Below are 21,628 nucleotides of genomic sequence, written 5' to 3'. Positions count from 1 at the left end.
ATATTCCTCCAAATTCCATTCATTCATGAAGGATTTTTATTAAAAGTTTTTTTTTTTGGTCCCTTCAGACTTCACTCTACTGGCCTGGTCTCCAGTATCCCATCTCCATGCCAGGTCTACCAGCCATCCTACTACCCCCCTGGGATACTTCAGTATTGCTTCAGACCACTCCTTTCCTTAGGGACCATCGTCAGTGAGCACCCTTCCATGAGGATGCGCATGTCCATCCCATTCTGTCGCTTAGTCAGTTTCCTGAGCCACTCATTGATCCCAGATCACTTGAGCCACAGTCAAGGCTTTCCCCCTCTGTGCCAGCAGAGTAACTTATTCATAAAAGATTTTGAGTAACTCATTTAAACAGAAAATAATCCTAGGTCATGTTTGAAACGTGGGAAAATTTATTCGTGAGCCTTTTCAGTTAACATATGCTAAATAAATAAAATAAAACTGCTGGCTATCAAAATGTTCTATCTGTGGTTTGATGTAACACATTATGAATGTTAATTTGTGTTGTCATCACTATCTTCTGTCTTTTTGGAAAAATTACAGTTAATGTGGATGTTTTTCAAAATTATCTTCTTTGTTCAAAGTTCTTTACCAAGACTTTAAACAAAAAACAAAATAAATACCTTGATAGAAGAATTATATCCCCTTGTCTTGGAAAACCACATGATCTGCACAGTATCAGTCTATTACACATTCTTTAAAAATAAATCTACCTTCAAGAAACAAATGCTGTGTTTTTGTCTATGACAAGGGTCAGTACATATGGAAAATATTATCGAATGCACATCTTATGCAACAAGACAGTGCTGCTAAAATGCTGCAGTTGAATACTCTTCTACAAATTAGCTGAAAAGGAATAACAGAAGAACAGTGTTTTGTTTCACTGATGCAAGTACATGGTGTGGCAGAACCAAGGCTACTTATAACTTTTACCACAGAATGTGTCACTCAGACAGCCAGAACTTGAACAAATCCAGTCTAAGAGTATAAACACATCACTCAAAGTTTCTAGTACTGCGGAGTGCTTATAGGACTGTGTTTGTATTCAATTAGTAACACTCCTTCTGTCAAGAATGTGCCACTCTTCACCATTTATTTTGTTTCCATCAGTCTAAAACTTGTACATTTCTCAACATACAAAGCTATTATGCTTCTTGGGGACGGGAAAAAAGAAAAAAAAAACAGTAAAAGTGAAAATGCTTGCTCTGTGTAATCAGAGGGAGAACTGCAACCACATCAAGAACAAACCCATACAGCATATAGACTCTGATGGCTGATGAGAATCACTTCCTTGGCCTTTGCTACTCATTTCCATACCTACTAGAAAAACTACAGATCCTACTTATCAAACAGCATCAGCACTTTCCTCCACACTTCATTCCTCAAGAGAATTGCCTTTTATCTTTTTTGAGTATTGTTGAATGCCATTACTGTTTTTACACCATTACATCTGCAGGAATGTTTCTCTAATATTCTACCAGCATTTCTGTGAAATATGTCCTCATTTCTTGCCTGAGCTATCAACTCTGTGACCTCAGATTTTGTGCTATTGTTCCAAATATTTTTTTTTAAAGGTGTCACCTATCTGGAATGCATGAGATACTTGGAGATACTTAAAAAGTTTTTGTCTTACAGTTCTGCTGTCTTGTTACTGTTTGGGTTTATGCATTTTAAACAATTCTAGTGTCTCTATGTGCTTTCTGCTTTAGATCACACACTCTTGCCATCCTTTAAAGTGCTGCTAGTCTGCCAGTGTCCTAACAATGCTGAGAGTCTGGTGAGCTGCACACAGCACAATGGGCAGTGAGCTCAGGATAGATATTGGTTCATAAAGGGATAAGGATTTTTTTCTGTTGTTGATGACGCTTTCTCTTCACTCCAGTACTCCAGTTTAACTATTTATATACTGTTTATTTCCAGACTCAATTACTCTTCTAAACTATGACATATCAGTTGCCACCCTATCCATAATAAGTACTTAAGGTAAATTGCTCTAAGATGAATCTCTCTTTCCCGGTTAGTCTAAGAAGAGATTTGGCAAGATTTAAGGAAAAGATTAAAAATAAGTTTACTTAAATTCATTTAAAAATGTGAAAGACTATATCTGTGAAGCAAAATCTCAAGAAAGAAGCCTATCGTTGGAGGGAAAGCAGCAGGAACAATGAAGGAAGGAACCTGCCATGGTGATATCAAATAACCTACAATGTAGTTATTCTTATTTTAATATTTAGTTGTTTATGTATGTGTGTGTATATATATATATATATATATATATATATATATATATATATATATATATATATATGAATATTTTGCTGACGGAGCTATTTACCTGTGTAGTGTTCATTTTCACTTGGTAGCCTATAAAGGAAAGTTCCACATAAGGAAAATGCATATCATTTTGAACAGCCTGAATTCAAACAGCAATGGCAGACATATCTACATGGAATGAGTAAAGTGGTAAATGTACCAATGGGTAATTAACAATTTAGCTTGCAGAAGCTGTAGTAAACAGGATAGTGACAGAGGACCACTATACATATGAAAGTAAACAAGCAGCAGCATATTAAATGAATAAAATGCATAGTGACTGGGGAATAAAGTATTTATTATGGATAGGATGGCAGATGACCCTGCTGGAAGTCACCACAGGCAAAACAGTGCCAAAGGTCACAAAGTTTGCCAGATTTAATGATTATAGGAACTACCTGAGTGTTGTACAGACACATTGTGTATGATACCGTGTATATTACACACTACTTGGTATTTCATGCAGTAGAAGCCCTTTCAGTGGCACTCATGATGGTGTGGGTACAATTGCTGGCTCCCAGGACCTTAGATAAATGGGTTGTGCTGTAAAATGTCCATGCATTACTGCTTATCTCCTTTGCTGTTCTGTGAAAATCATATATGCTGTTCCACATCAAGGAGATGGTATAAGAAACATGAAGCTGATGCCTGTGTATCCACAGGGATGGGCAGTCGACACAACCTCCTTGATTACACATGTGGGCAGCACGTTTACTGTCTTCTATGTGGTCTCCCTCTGCACTCATTAGTGACCTGATCATGGTTCTAATAGTACGTTATGTGCTGTTTGAACTGTTCTAATGAAGAAGATATAAACACGCAATGTCATTGTCACTGCCTATAAAGGCAGCCACTAATGCAAGTTGTTTAGCTGTAACTACTGTTGTGATTCTATCACTAACATGGTAAGGCAAGTCTGGCTCCCTGGCATTCCGCATAGATGAACACCATGTCACATAGTGTAGATGTTATAAATCTCTGAATCTCTCTGCTATGATACCTTCATCATTTATAGGTTCATAGGTTCATGTGCACTAATATTAATTTGCATGTAGGCATTCATTTGCATGACAATATGCAGGTATTTGCCTACCGTGCATGCCAATCTATTTCTCTAGTAGCACAGCATTGCTATGTGTGTCTCTGAATTATCCCCTGCCCGCAAATCTCAACTCTTCTTGCTATTATGTGTATTGTTATATGATACATGTTTCTAAATTCCTCCCAAAATGTTCATGTCATAATATGAGGTTACAATAGCAGTTAATTGAGGAAAACACTTTCCTGCAGCACCAGCAATCTTCTACCAATCTTCATAGGATACTGAAACAAGTTAAATATATGGGAAAAAGATTTCATTTGGTCAGATGATTTTAAGTACATATAAAATATTTACTGATTTTTTTTTTTTATGTGTAAGTGAAGTAAAGCAGAATTAAAGGAGTTTCAGTGTTAATTAAATATATTAATATTAAATTATTCAACTTAGAGTTTACTTTTGGATTCCATTGCTCGCAAACATTGTTTATAAATATTGAAACTGATATACATAATGAGCAATATCAGAAAAAAATGGTAGCTAAAAATAAAGCAATGCCTTGTTATAGTTGTCATCCACCATGGATAAAAAAGCTATACTTAGAGGTCAGTTTGACAAAGTGAGTATCTATGAGTTCATAAATATACTAGACATCTTACCAACAAATTTTTATATAAAGGTTATCTCTTTGACATTACAGGAAAAATATGCAGGTACATACAGGGAAAGAAGTATTATTCTATTTTTTCCTCTGGAGTGTGATAAGTTTCTAGATACTTGTATTTTTCCTAAGTGTGTGTGTGTGTGTGTGTGTGTGTGTGTGTGTGTATATATATATATATATATATATATATATATATATATATATATATATATATATATATATATATATATATATACACATATGGGTTTACTGCTTTTAGTCGAATTACATTTGGTTGAAAATGATTTCACCGAAAATTCATTTCACTGAAAACCCATGTGGTCGAATTCCATTTGGTCAAAAATGGAATATAGCCCCTGACCCACTGCAGTGTGACCCTGGAGTGAGAATATAAAGTTAGGGGGGTATGGGGGGCACAGCCCCCCACATTGGGGGTGGGGGGTGTAGCCCCCCACATAATTGCAGGGTATTCACTATTATATACTTGTGTATCCATTAAAAATACATTGAAACATATAACGTCAGTAAAATCTAGTTGCAAAATGTGGGGGGCTGTGCCCCCCACAACCCCTTACTTTATATTCTCACTCCAGGGTTGCACTGCAGTGGGGCAGTGGCTATATTCCATTTTCAACCAAATGGAATTCGACCCAATGTGCTTTCCATCAAATGTGCTTTCAGTAAAGTGGACTGCCTGAAATCATTTTCGACCAAATGTAATTCAACTAAAAGCAGTAGACCCATATATATATATATATATATATATATATATATATATATATATATATATATATATATATATATATGGTTCCACTTCATATCATCAAATTATCATTTCATCGAATTTCAAATCATCGAGACCAAATCGTCAAACTCATTTCATCGAAAACTCATATCATCGAATCTCAAATCATTGAAAACTATAAAGCAACTAGAAATAACATCCCAGGCACTGTTTACTACGTTTATGCAGGTTGGCAAGCCCCCCTGCACCTCCACACCCCCCATAATTAAATATACCAACTCCAAGGTTGCACTACAGTGGGGTTAGGAAATTACCTTTCCCCCCCACTGTAGTGCAACCTTGGAGTTGGTATATTTATTTACAGGGGGTGTGCAGGCTTGCCCCTGCATAATTGTAGTAAAATCTTTGTGGAATGTTATTTCTAGTTGCTTTATAGTTTTCAATGATTTGAAATTCGATGATATGAGTTTTGACGAAATGAGTTTTTGACGATTTGGCCTCGATCATTTGAAATTCGGTGAAATGATAATTCAATGATATGAAGTGGAACCATATATATATATATATATATATATATATATATATATATATATATATACATATATATATATATATATCTATGGGTCTACTGTCTACTACCGGAGATCGAAATTACACTATTTCAAAATCTGGTAGTAGATGCCCACTAATGAGAAAGTGCACTTCACCGAAAGTGCACTTTCACGAACACCACTTGAGCGAATGGTTAAGGACCTTAGGGTTAGGGCTTGGGTTAAGGATAGTGGATAGCTAGTAGGGCTATCCACTATCCTTAACCCAAGCCCTAACCTTAAGGTCCATGACTACCACACCACAGTGGAGGAAATTGTATGTCCTCCACTGTCCAGTAGTCACGGACCTATGTCCTCCACTGTGGTGTGGTAGTCACGGACTTTAGGGTTAGGGATTGGGTTAAGGATAGTAGACACCTATCCACTATCCTTAACTCAATCCCTAAACCTAAGGTCCGTGACTACCGCACCACAGTGGAGGACATTGCCCGTTTGTTCTAGTGGTGTTCATGAAAGTGCACTTTCGGTGAAGTGCACTTTCGTGTTAGTGGGCATCTACTACCGGATTTCGAAATCCGGTAGTATATATATATATATATATATATATATTATTTTTTATAACCCGAATAGATAATTTTCCACACAATATCACTGTTAGTAGTTGAATTGTGCACTTCTTTTAGCGCTGGGCTCTTAGATTTTGAGCAAGGCCTTTGCCTCCTTAAAGGACCATATAAAAGAATATATTTATGCAATAAAACAAAGATGCTGTGCATAATGCATTAGGGAAAACAGATAACAGATATTTGTGAAGAGCATTTTTTAAAGTGAAAGATATCTGTATGTTAGAAAGTAAAAGGGTAGCTGGTGATATGGAGAATAAGTTAAAATATGTAGAGAGTGGTAGGCAAAATCAACACAACCCCTGACCTAAACATAAAATGTTCCATTGTTCCTATTTAAGAAAAAAATGATGGATTCAGTTATACAACTGATTCTTACTGATATATTTTAATTAATAAACTAATTTTAATGTATGTAATTAGTTTTGTTCATCTTGTTTAATTTAATAAAGTATTTATTCTTGACTGAATATAAACTGCGTGTTTATTCTCGGTAATTCAATAAAGCAACTATTACTGTGAATAAATAGTTTTCCATACAGTGTTATGGACTGAGGTCTGCTTTTGCAATTTCTTCACAATTGTTCATGAAACAGAAGCTTTTATTTGCAAAACTGCACTTTCAGTGATTTCTGATGAGTAAAACTCACTTCAACAAAGTACAAGGTGTGACTTATAATACCAGGCTTCTGTACTGCAGCTCCATTGAATGAAAAATTGTTTTGACAATGCTATTACATACACCCCCCCCCCATACACACATACACACACACATACACACACACACACACACACACACACACACACACACACACACACACACACACACACACACACGTGTGTGTGTGTGTGTGTGTGTGTGTGTGTGTGTGTGTGTGTGTGTGTGTGTGTGTGTGTGTGTGTGTGTGTGTGTGTATATATATATATATATATATATATTTTTTTTTTTTTTTTTTTGCTTAAAAATAGTAGGCATTCACAAAAGGAGGACTCAGAACTCCACACACACACACACACATAAAGTTGTACGTGTCTGATTTCTAATCAGATGTAATACACTACTGCGTCCTTTATTTTATAATGATTTGATCACAGACATCTAAGGTATTCAAAGCCAATAAAGTGGTAGTAATTATTAGGCACTTGTGTGTGTGTATGTGCGCAAGTGTGTGTGTGTTTATGTGTATGTATATGTGTATGTCATTGTTTATTCATGTGCTGATGCATCAATGTGATAGAAAATAGATACAATTACTGCAGCCATTATTAATTTATATATTTATGCATTTATTCATGTGGTCACAGTCAGGCATATGATGTAGCTGTACTTGTTGGGCATGTCTGTATGTGTGTGAGAGTGTGGCATTGAGTTACATTGTATGTGACTGCAGCAACAAATGGAATATATTGCCATGAGATTTCTTTCTTTCTTTATTTTGAGCACACTCAGATGTCTGAGGTGGCACATAGTCAATAAAGTGACTGTTAATGGTAGACATATATGTGTATGTTTTGGGGGTTACAGTCAATTGCAATGCATATCACTAACAGCACAAAGTTGAAATGCATTACTGTTGTCATTATCAGACATCTGAAGTGTACACAGACAGTAAAGGGGCTATAAGTGGTAGGTACAGAGTTAGTCTATGGATGAAAGTGACTAAACTCTGCTCTTGTTAGATCACATATAAATAGTCACTGATTTGGCTTTGCAGATCTAAAGTGTGTTTGAGTGAAACAAGCCAAAATGCATTATTATGGGTATTATTTTATTTTATAAGAACCACACATCTGAAAATGTATAAAGTCAATAAAATGGGTGTAATTGGTGGGCACTAAGGCAGTATATGGATGAAGTGACTGACTTCTGCTGTTGTTTTCTCACAGTTAAACAGTCATTTATCTAGCTTGTCAGAGGTACAGTTTGATTGATTGAGACAAGATTAATGAATTACTGTGGTCACTATTTTTTATTTATTTGCTTACAATCAAATCAATAAAGTATCTATAACCCTTTATATGCCTGAAATGAACTCTGTTTTTCAAAGTAGCTCTGTCATGTATTCTGAAGAGATGGACTACAGCTGCTGGAAGAATGTTTAGCATGTACAGTAGTATGTGTGTGTGTGTGTGTGTGTGTGTGTGTGTGTGTGTGTGTGTGTGTGTGTGTGTGTGTGTGTGTGTGTGTATGTATATATATATATATATATATATATATATATATATATATATATGCAAAATTGCAGTTATGTTCAAAACTGACCTGGCCATAATATAACCCACTTCATTCCAGTTAGCCCCAACCATTCAGACGCTTCCTGCAGCCCATCCTTGCTTTGAAATCACCAGCTGTCACTGTAAAGTACAAGTCAGTGATGTGTCATATAACTCAGAATACAAAACATCTCTATATTTAGTGGTATTGTAACTTGACAAGGATTACCTTCCATGTGTCTTGTATGTGTCAGGCATTATACTTTTCACAGATGTACTAGAGACAGATTATATGTGCGGTGCTTTAACTAACAAGACATTATTATATCATTATATCATTAGAAAGCTGAAAATATGACTGGAATAAAATCAGATGAATCTGGTGGCAGAGTTTGGGTACTACAAGGGACTGTTGAGTAGAATAAGCAAGGAAGAAATATCAGGGAGGGAACTTTTACATACATTTTACACACACACACACACACACACACACACACACACACACACACACACACACACACACACACACACATAAACTTGCTTTTTGCACTTTAGCAGTGGCAGATGCATCTGTGTTTTTAGATTTTATAGGATTAGGGAAATGTGAATGGTAATTCTTGCTATGCATCGCTGGATATGTAGTAATATCTGGTGAAGCATACCCCTAATGCCTTGGTAGACTTATAAGATGGTTACCTGTATTTTCTATGTAGCCTAAAATTTAAATTAACTACCTAAGGTAACATAAATGTCTGCAGCTCCTTTCCAAATGTCTAATGAAATTGATATTTTGTGGAATTTATGTTACAGCATGAGAAACTAATAATGTTATGAGCCATATAGTTATGAAAGTAAATATATCAATGCAAGTTTGGCAGTATAAATATTTTTTCCAGAGATGTTCAGTGTGCTCAGTTTATGGCAACACCTAACAAAGTATGGCACTGTCACTGTATCATTTCACTTCATTGAATATATTTTGCAATTTCTGTCTGGATATTTTACTTTTGGTGTGTGAAATCACTTTTCATAAAGAAATCATGCAAGGTGAGGTCTCATAGGTGGCATGCTGTAATCATTTAACATTAGCAAAATTACAAAGATACATTTGCTAATAGTCTGTTGCATCGTGACGTATAGCATAGATTAAGGTTATAAGCTGCTAACAAGCTTTTTCTTATAGTCCTTGGTTTGGTTCCCATAGTTTCCAGCTAAATATTGTGTGACTCTAAGGAAATTCATTAGGTAATACTAGAGAATTAAAAAGTAATTAAGAAATAAACAGCTCAAAACTATATATATATAAAACTGCAGTCCTTAATACATTATACATAATAATGGAAATCAATTATCACTGTTGCCATCTTAATTACTTTTTATTTCTCTAGTATTACCTATTTGTTGAATATTTTATATATTAGATCAGACAGACTTTTTGCTACTCAGGTTTCCTGTTAAGGTACACCCACCTTATGCATATGTATGAGTAATGAGACTTTCATAATTACTCTTTCATCATGGTTTAAGGGGTTGAACTGTGATCTTGATTGGTCTAGATTATTTCTATTGTTTACTTATACTATTTTAACTCTGAAAATTGCACAGTTTATTTATTCTGAAAAAGTTCTTAAATAAATAAAGAACAAAAGCCCGCTCAATTAGTGGTTCTACTAGCTGCATTATTTCTGATGGTTTTGGAAAGTTATTAACTTTATTTACGTTCCACAGATGCCTTCGGAAGTTTTTTTTATTATTTTGATAATTGTCTTTGCTAGTGTTCTCTCGGTTTTGTTTGTGTATGTGTGTGTATATATATATATATATATATATATATATATATATATATAGATATATAAAATACACATGAAGACATAGAAAAAGAGACCTATACAAATAGATATAGAAACAGAGATAATTCTACATTAGTTGGACATTCTATCAAACAGAAATTTGTTGGGCAGTGTGTTTGAGTGCATAAATAGATCAAATGCATTCTTTGTAGAATGCCTTTTACATTAATAGCAGAAAGTTTGAAAATTTGTGTTTTCAGTAAGGGGGTTAGAGTAAGAGCATGTGTGAGTGTTGGTGTGTGTGTGCTTGTGTGTGTGTGTGTGTGTGTGTGTGTGTGTGTGTGTGTGTGTGTGTGTGTGTGTGTGTGTGTTTCTGTGTGTGTGTGTGCGTGGGAGTGTGTGTGTGTGTGTGTGTGTGTGTGTGTGTGTGTGTGTGTGTGTGTGTGTGTGTGTGTGTGTGTGCATGTGTGCGTGTGTGTGCGTGTGTGTGTATGCATATTTTGCTATATATGAATGAGTGTGCCAAAAGCAGTTTATTTGATAAAATTCTGGTGTATGTTTTTGAGTATGGGTGTGTGTGAGAGTGTTTGCTGACTAGGCATACAGTAAGGGTTAGGTTTGGGGAGAGATGTAGTGTTGTGTATGTTTGATGGTGTGTATGTGGGTCTGTCTGTCTGTCCAGGTATCTTGTGTAGTAATACTGTAATTCACTCACCTGCCTAACCTTACTTATGTGTGCTTGCCCTAACACTCTCCCTGCTTTTACCATACACATTAACTTTTGAAGACTCCTTTTTCTAACAGTATTACTATTCAGGCAAATTTGGTCTGATGATATTGTAAGGGTACAGATATAGTGACTAGAACAGGAAATTATTTGTTTAGGAAAGCTTCCTTCTGAACTGTCATCATTGATGTTTTTGCATTAGTGCTTGTGCAGTTTGATGTTGTTGTTGTGTCTTTCGGCTTTTCTCGGTTAGGGGTCACCACAGTGGAACTCCGGTCCGCTAATGATTGGCAGTAGATTATTACATGCCGAGTTGCCATCTCTGACACACAATCTTCAACGAAGGTACACCCATTCACGCATGTCTCCACACAGAAGACGCTTTAGTTGAGAATCGAACAGGACGTCTTACTGTGAGGTGACAACGCTGCTGCAGCACCACCACCGCAGTATATGTATATCTGTATCTGTAACTATGTCTACTGTACATCTGTATCTACATCTATCAGAAGTGTGTGTAGGTCATCTGAACCATACATGGCTCATCTGGTATCCTGCACATATCCCCTAACTAGCACCCACCACCACACAAAGTTGGGAAAAACAAAACGCACTTACTACACTTGTTACATATGGCCATGACAGTAAATGCAGTATACGTATTTACATATTTCACATATAAAGCTATGCATTCCTTCATAATTCAGTGTTAGTACAAAACACACTACCAAAGTTTTAGCATCTGCAGATCATGGCTCCCTGACAGCTTACGCCTTGGGCAGCAGCCCCCCTTGTCCCACCCTTTTTATGGCTCTGATATATACACCCTGACAGGCCATACTGCAGAACACAATCCCACAAACATATGAACATTAAAATGTGCGATACACATGTACAGAAACATTACCGGCTCACACCCACATAATGGTCTGGCCTGAACTGAGCCATCCAACCCCAACACACCTGAATACATAAGTGAATACCCATCATCCCCTCCACAGCACACCCCCCCCCCCCCTTGCTGAACGTCCACTAAAACCACCCATACTCGGGCTGCTAGCTTGGCACAGCCATATCTGCACATAGTGCCCTCTACCCATATCTAGTAGGCAGTCTCACCCTAGGCAGTCTCAGGCTTGCAAACTAGGTATCCCTTGCATGTATAACCCTCCCTCATTTTCGTAAAGCCAAAAGAATTGGAGTCATTGGTGTCTACAATTGTTGGCCATCCCTCATGGGATAAGTGTCTGTTCTAAAGATTAGACTTGGTGGCACGACATGATGTACAGCCCCGTAGACAACTGGACACAAGTTGCATTAGCAGTAGTTGTCCACAACCCTGCTCAGCCTCCAGCCGGTCCTGAAAAACCTACGACCTGGGATTAAACACCTGACCATGATGCACGTCTTCCCACATGCATTATTGGGAATTTATACCAGTCACATGTTCCCATGAAGCTTTCCCATAACCATCTCCCAAATAGTACATGTCCACAAATTGTATACCCCGTCCAGGTTCCTCATCGTAATAATGCACACAACCCCTGTATACAAATGGTACAGGTACCTCCCGTATGCGGTTGTTCATATACATGACCATGTATAACTCCAGATATGTAGTCATATATCTATAAATGTACATACTTATATTCGCATAGCTACACATCACACATACATGCATATAAGTAGTTGTCAAGTATGTGTCCATTTCATAAATATGTATACTTGCAAATGTATACATATGCCTCTCAGAAACATATAAATAGTAACATGTACTATACATAGGTACACCACCCGACTGTCACATTTGTTGCCAGTACTGTGGAATGGCTGTAGTAAAGTCATATATCCTAATAACCATCCATACAGAATGTATGACGGATGGTTTAGTGGTAAAACCAGTGACTATGGTGTTCCTGTTCCCAGGTACAAGCCATGCAAGGGCTAATTTTATATGATGGCCACAATAATGGCAGTGGGATATAGAGTGATTAAGGTACTTTAAAGCAGATGTAAGCAGGCATGCGCGATGGTAAGTGGTGGTCATTCAACAGTATGGGAAATTTAAATAAGCATGTAGATGTATATGCATGTGTATGTCCAGACAGACATATATATACATATATATATATATATATTTATATATACATATATATATATATATATATATATATATATATATATATATATATATATATATATATATCCATGAAGAATGAACATGGTCACAATAAAGCAGTCATAATGAATGTGAAGGGAAACAGCAGCAGAACCGCCCGTAAAATTTGTGCTGTCATATCAAGTTGCCCAGAGGTGAGCAAACCTCCTGCATCTCCAACCACAGGTAGGATGCTAACAGTGGAACTATGTCCACATGCTAAGTCTGACTTTTAAACAGATACAAGGCAGTCCTAGTCACCAGTCAGATGAGCCAAAAACCAGAAGACTAATTGAACACCCTGACCATTATATGAACGTATGTCCCAGGACTATAAGCTTGGGACATCTGAATATACTTGGAGTGAGCCAACATACGGGACGTGTCTAGAGCAGTAGGGAATGGTGCATGTGTAGTAGTGTGGTTTTCCCAACAGGAAAATGGATGCCTGCTGTGTTAGTGAAGTGTTGAGGCGTGTGTTCAGGTAACTATGAACCATGGGTATACATATAAATGAAGCAGAACACCAATAGTGTAGTGGTTAGAACATCCGCCTATCGAGCAGATTTTGCTGGTTTGACTGCAGCACACACCATTTATGACGTGTAATCCATATATGAGCATATCTTGCTAATTTTATGCTGTATATATGCTGCAATTGGTCGTCCCTATATACCCTTCCCTTAGCAGAATGTGTGTCATACTTCAATGACACATTTCTAAACATTCTTGATTCCCATGCCCCAACCCGCCTAATTAGAACCAAAGACCGTATAGCTCCCTGGCTTTCAAAAGAAACCAAAGATAAAATTAAACTCCGTGACCATGCTTGGAAAACTTGGAGAACAACCAAAACTCCCCTTAACCGTATTAAATTTCAACAGCTGAGAAACTCCACGAAATCTGACGTTGCTAGAGACAAAAAACACTACTTCTGCCATCTCCAGGACAAACATCAGTCTAACCCAAAAAAGTTCTGGGCTGCATTTAATAACCTCCTCCACCCAGGCAAATCTACTACCCCAACGCCTGACCAACTCACTAACAAACATCCAGAGGATGTTGCCAATACCTTTAACACTTTTTTCACTGAGACTATCCAATCCCTAGCCAATCATCTACCTAATTCCTCCTCACTCTTAACCCAGCCTAATGACTCACCTTCTATCTCCTTTAAACTCCAAACAGTATCTACCTCCTATATTCGTACCCTATTAAAAAAACTGAAACCGTCCACCTTGCGATCGCCTCCCAGCAGAATACTTACAATTAGCATCGGATGCCATTGCCTATCCCATATCAATATTGATTAATAGGTCTTTATCTGAGGCCACCATCCCCTCAATTTGGAAAACCTCTTACATCATCCCACTCCATAAGGGAGGGTCCTCTAAGGAAACCTCCAACTACAGGCCTATCGCAATACTGTCTCCTCTGGCTAAGATATTGGAGTGTGTTCACAAACAATTCCTTCACTACCTCACCATCAATAATCTTCTTTCTATTACCCAGCATGGCTTCCGTAGGCAAATTTGGTCTGATGATATTGTAAGGGTACAGATATAGTGACTAGAACAGGAAATTATTTGTTTAGGAAAGCTTCCTTCTGAACTGTCATCATTGATGTTTTTGCATTAGTGCTTGTGCAGTTTGATGTTGTTGTTGTGTCTTTCGGCTTTTCTCGGTTAGGGGTCACCACAGTGGAACTCGTCCGCTAATGATTGGCAGTAGATTATTACATGCCGAGTTGCCATCTCTGACACACAATCTTCAACGAAGGTACACCCATTCGCATGTCTCCACACAGAAGGCGGCTTTAGTTGAGAATCGAACAGGACGTCTTACTGTGAGGTGACAACGCTGCTGCTGCAAGCACCACCACAGCAGTATATGTATATCTGTATCTGTAACTATGTCTACTGTACATCTGTATCTACATCTATCAGAAGTGTGTGTAGGTCATCTGAACCATACATGGCTCATCTGGTATCCTGCACATATCCCCTAACTAGCACCCACCACCACACAAAGTTGGGAAAAACAAACGCACTTACTACACTTGTTACATATGGCCATGACAGTAAATGCAGTATACGTATTTACATATTTCACATATAAAGCTATGCATTCCTTCATAATTCAGTGTTAGTACAAAACACACTACCAAAGTTTTAGCATCTGCAGATCATGGCTCCCTGACAGCTTACGCCTTGGGCAGCAGCCCCCCTTGTCCCACCCTTTTTATGGCTCTGATATATACACCCTGACAGGCCATACTGCAGAACACAATCCCACAAACATATGAACATTAAAATGTGCGATACACATGTACAGAAACATTACCGGCTCACACCCACATAATGGTCTGGCCTGAACTGAGCCATCCAACCCCAACACACCTGAATACATAAGTGAATACCCATCATCCCCTCCACAGCACACCCCCCCCCCCCTTGCTGAACGTCCACTAAAACCACCCATACTGGCTGCTAGCTTGGCGCAGCCATATCTGCACATAGTGCCCTCTACCCATATCTAGTAGGCAGTCTCACCCTAGGCAGTCTCAGGCTTGCAAACTAGGTATCCCTTGCATGTATAACCCTCCCTCATTTTAGTAAAGCCAAAGAATTGGAGTCATTGGTGTCTACAATTGTTGGCCATCCCTCATGGGATAAGTGTCTGTTCTAAAGATTAGACTTGGTGGCACGACATGATGTACAGCCCCGTAGACAACTGGACACAAGTTGCATTAGCAGTAGTTGTCCACAACCCTGCTCAGCCTCCAGCCGGTCCTGAAAAACCTACGACCTGGGATTAAACACCTGACCATGATGCACGTCTTCCCACATGCATTATTGGGAATTTATACCAGTCACATGTTCCCATGAAGCTTTCCCATAACCATCTCCCAAATAGTACATGTCCACAAATTGTATACCCGTCCAGGTTCCTCATCGTAATAATGCACACAACCCCTGTATACAAATGGTACAGGTACCTCCCAGATGCGGTTGTTCATATACATGACCATGTATAACTCCAGATATGTAGTCATATATCTATAAATGTACATACTTATATTCGTGATAGCTACACATCACACATACATGCATATAAGTAGTTGTCAAGTATGTGTCCATTTCATAAATATGTATACTTGCAAATGTATACATATGCCTCTCAGAAACATATAAATAGTAACATGTACTATACATAGGTACACCACCCGACTGTCACATTTGTTGCCAGTACTGTGGAATGGCTGTAGTAAAGTCATATATCCTAATAACCATCCATACAGAATGTATGACGGATGGTTTAGTGGTAAAACCAGTGACTATGGTGTTCCTGTTCCCAGGTACAAGCCATGCAAGGGCTAATTTTATATGATGGCCACAATAATGGCAGTGGGATATAGAGTGATTAAGGTACTTTAAAGCAGATGTAAGCAGGCATGTGATGGTAAGTGGTGGTCATTCAACAGTATGGGAAATTTAAATAAGCATGTAGATGTATATGCATGTGTATGTCCAGACAGACATATATATACATATATATATATATATATATATACATATATATATATATATATATATATATATATATATATATATATATATATATATATATATCCATGAAGAATGAACATGGTCACAATAAAGCAGTCATAATGAATGTGAAGGGAAACAGCAGCAGAACCGCCCAAAATTTGTGCTGTCATATCAAGTTGCCCAGAGGTGAGCAAACCTCCTGCATCTCCAACCACAGGTAGGATGCTAACAGTGGAACTATGTCCACATGCTAAGTCTGACTTTAAACAGATACAAGGCAGTCCCAGTCACCAGTCAGATGAGCCAAAAACCAGAAGACTAATTGAACACCCTGACCATTATATGAACGTATGTCCCAGGACTATAAGCTTGGGACATCTGAATATACGGAGTGAACCAACATACGGGATGTGTCTAGAGCAGTAGGGAATGGCGCATGTGTAGTAGTGTGGTTTTCCCAGCAGGAAAATGGATGCCTGCTGTGTTAGTGAAGTGTTGAGGCGTGTGTTCAGGTAACTATGAACCATGGGTATACATATAAATGAAGCAGAACACCAATAGTGTAGTGGTTAGAACATCCGCCTATCGAGCAGATTTTGCTGGTTTGACTGCAGCACACACCATTTATGACGTGTAATCCATATATGAGCATATCTTGCTAATTTTATGCTGTATAATAATATAATACCATTGAAATGTGAACTGGGGTGATGTATCACAGTAAGAATGCTGAAGGTGTTTGCGTGATGTGAAATGGTGGTTAAACGGAAAACCGCAGCTGAAAAGTGTTGTACTCACCCTTTGTCCAACGGCCCTTGTTCTGCCCAGCAACACAATAAATCGCGTCAGCCAGGCCTGACACCAGGACCCTACACATCACAATCAATGTGATTTACCACTAAGCCATGGCAGTTATACCTAACTCTGATGTTATCACAAACATAGCAGACAGCACAGTCATTCAACAGTATGATCAAAGTAATTAAATCATATAGATGTATATGCATGATGCATGCATATGTATACACACACACACACACACACACACACACACACACACACATATATATATATATGTATATCCCTACAGAATGAACATGGGCACAAGAAAGCATTCATAATGAATGTGAATGAAAATACCCGTATTATCTAGTGCTGACATATCAAGCTGGCCTGAGGTGGGCAAAATCCCTGTGTCTCTAACCACAGGTAGAATGCTAACAGTGGGAATAACCATGTCCACGTGCTAACTCTGACTTTCTAACAGGTACAGGGCAGTCCCAGTCCCCAGTCGAGCAAGCCTAAACCCGGATGACCATATGAACACCCTGACAATCATACAAAAGTATGTGTCAGGACTATAGGCTTGGGAGGTCTGAATATACTTTGAGTGAGTCAACATGCGGCACGGGTCCAGAGCAGTAAGGAATGGCGCATGTGTAGTAGTGCAGTTTTCCCAACAGGAAAATGGAAGCCTGCTGTGTTAGTGAAGTGTTGAGGCTTGTGTTCGGGTAACTATGAACCATGGGTATACATATAAATGAAGCAGAACACCAATAGTGTAGTGGTTAAAGCATCCACCTAACGAACAGGCATTCACGGTTCAAGTTCGACTATAGCACATACAATTTTCCTTGTGGAATGAATGTCGTTCTGCTGTAAAACCGACATTATAACATGTAAAAGTGAATGTGAGTATTGCATGGGACTATTAACCAGATCCCTTCAATCAAAATGGTACTGTCATAATGAATAAGGCACAAGTAAGCACAAATAAGTGGCAGTAAACATATGTAACACCCAGTAAGCATGTGCGAGTGCGCTTACGCGGGTGTAAGCAGCGCCGAGCATAGGAAATGTATATACATATGTACAGATGTAATATATATATACATATATATAAGTACACATCTATATATACACATATATATATATATATATATATATATATATACACACAGACACACACACACACACACACACATATATGTGTGTGTGTGTGTGTGTGTGTGTATATATATATATATATATATATATATGTGTGTGTATATATATATATATATATATATATATATATATATATATATATATATATATATATATATATATATATATATATATATATATATATATATATATACACACATATATATATATGAAGAATGAACGTCGTAACAATAAAGTATAGACAAGGAATGTGAAGGAAATTAAGAGCAACTATGGTATTATATAGTGCTGTCAGCGTATGTCATAAAAAGCTGCCCAGGAGTGAACAGAGCACTGCTACTCACACCACAGGCAGGGTTTTACCAGTGGGAGTAACATCGTTGAATTGCTAAGTCTATTTACACACAGACAGAAAGTAGTCCCTGCTGGGACTACCAAAAATTGTAAAGCGCAAAAGGCCGTAATCTATAACCCTAGCAAGGGCAGGTATGTTCAAAGATTAAATGGCGGGAGAGTCTGTGAATACACGAGGTGGGACAACATATGTGTAGGGCCCCTAACCCTCTGGAGAGAGCAACGTTTAGAGGTGTGTCATGCCTGTGATAACAAGTGGATAATGGAAGTTACGCATGTAAGTTGAACACGGGTGGGGTGTAGGAGCTATGGGTATGAAATTATGGATCCAGGCGTGCCAGGGTTGGATGGCCCAATTCTAATTGGACCACACCGTGGAGGTCAGCGAGTTCGTAATAGGTATATATGCATACACACATGCAGACAACAATATGTAGAAGTACATTCTCTGTAACACATGCATTCCATTTGTAGACATAAATAATAGGAATGTGCACATACAAACATTGACAGTAGATGGAATAATAGGCTGTGCAGAAGAGGGACGGGACGAAATTGCTAGAACGCAGAGGCGTGTACAGTGTCCAAAATCAGTGTTGTGCTGACGATAATCAAATGTGAGGGCTTCCCCACACATGGAATCTTTCCTGTGATCTGCCCGATACAGCAACGACAAGTACTTAACCGGTCTAATTGTAAAAGAAATACGCTGAACACATGCATAACTAGGCTCCCATGTGTAACGTGTGCAATACCGCATAGTCATACATATTAATGAATTGTAGTGTCATGTTAACGGGAGTAAGGATATAATAAAGTATAGAGTCTAATCTTGACATAAACACATGCGTGCTCCATGTGGGGCAACCCAATAATTGCAAATAGTATTCTTTGGTCGCTCACGTCAGCAATGTTTGTGGACTAAATGTATGGGAGGTCTGAGGATACGTGGAGTGAGTAAACCGATGGGATGGCTCTATAGGAGTAGGGTGTGGCCAGTGTGTAGTGGTGTCGATACACAGCGAATCTGACAGGAGAATGGATGACAGCAGTGTTCGGGAGGCATTGGGCTGTGTTTGGGGAACCAGGAGCCATGGGTATATGGGTATATATGCATATGGAGCAGCACAGCAATAGTGCATTTGTTACAGCACCCCCCCTAATGAACAGACATTCTCGTACCGAATCACACTGTATCACATTTCAAGTACCATCGGTAATCTGTACATGAACATATTGCGACATCTGTCTGCTGTATAACGCGCAAAATACTGATTACAAGATAACTGGAGTGAAGTGTCGGTGTCATAATGAATAAGGCACTAGTATGCAGGTGAAGCATATATAAACACCATTACACATGTGTAAGTGCGTATGCGCAGGGAATGTATTGGTTCACAGACACACACACACACACACATATATATATATATATATATATATATATATATATATATATATGTAAAGACATATATTTATATATATATATATATATATATATATATATATATATATATATATATATATATATATATATATATATATATATATATATATAGTAGAGTAGAAATAAAACCTCAGACACTGAATAGATGATTAAGCTTTCGCTCTTATTCAGGTGGAAGAGCTTCATCAGAATGAAAGCTTAATCATCTATTCAGTGTCTGAGTTTTTATTTCCTTTCTACTAGCTCAGTATTAATTACTACACCTAAAAGAAGTCTGAATTTATATAATTAATATTCTTCTAGCGCACGGTGTTTATTTTATATATATATATATATGGCTGCAGGCATACATATATAATATATATATATATATATATATATATATATATATATATATATATATATATATATATACACACACACGTATGTACATATATAAATACATAAATACACACACACATATATATATATTATATATATATATATATATATATGTGTGTGTGTGTGTGTGTGTGTGTGTGTGTATGCGTAGATATATAGAGATGTACAGCTATGATAAGAAACAGCACACAGGAATGACATATGTTCACAGGCTATGGCAATGGAAGTGACACACGCAGCATGCCCTTCCACCCCCCCCCCCTACAGCCAGACATGGGAAATGTACACGCAATCAATGTAAAGTGTCCACTGCTCCCCTGACCACAGGCAGATACAACCAGGGGGGGGTACACAGTGCACCCGTGGATTCTAATAATGGAACACATACTGGAGCGTCTCTTGTGAGACACCCCAAAAATTGGCAAAACCATACAAATGTGATAGATCATCCATCTTGTCCGCGGTGTATACAGACTCGGAATGCAAGGGTGGGTAACCCTGATGACCCATAGGCCGAGACAATTTTATGAAATGGGTCCCGTGAAGTGGAGAGTGGGCTGCGTGTAGTGGTGTGTCCAGAACCGACCAGGTCCCAGAGTAAGGATGTGTGCTGTCGAGGAGGCGAGGGTGGGGGAACTATGGGTAGCTACTTATGGGTCTAGGTGTGCAGGTGTTGGCTGATGTTGGCCAATATGGACAGCCCTAGGGATGCAAGCGAATGTGCTCATTGGGCAGAGGCATCACCCAATGAGCAGCCACACCCACTGTGAGACCCACGAAAGCAAAGTGTAATCTATATGGCAAGGAACAGAATAACCAGATGTAGACGTATATATGTAGAGCTATGTGTGTGTATATCTACCCATAGCAGACAACCATAGACCCATATGTCATTAGATTTTTTATATATATATATATATATATATATATATATATATATATATATATATATGTATATATATATATATATATATATATATATATATATATATATATATATATATATCACCCCATAAAGAGCCCATCTCTATACCAGAAGAATGCAAACTTCCTGTAATCACGGCTGCACAAGTAAAAACCACACTCTCCAAAGCCAAGAACACAGCATCCATGGGATCAGA

The sequence above is a fragment of the Protopterus annectens genome, chromosome 7.part0 (assembly GCF_019279795.1).
Source record: "Protopterus annectens isolate FY-2018-M chromosome 7.part0, PAN1.0, whole genome shotgun sequence".
Lineage (NCBI taxonomy): Eukaryota > Metazoa > Chordata > Ceratodontiformes > Protopteridae > Protopterus > Protopterus annectens.
The sequence above is the reverse complement of the archived record's forward strand: the minus strand, read 5'-3'. Positions refer to the sequence as shown.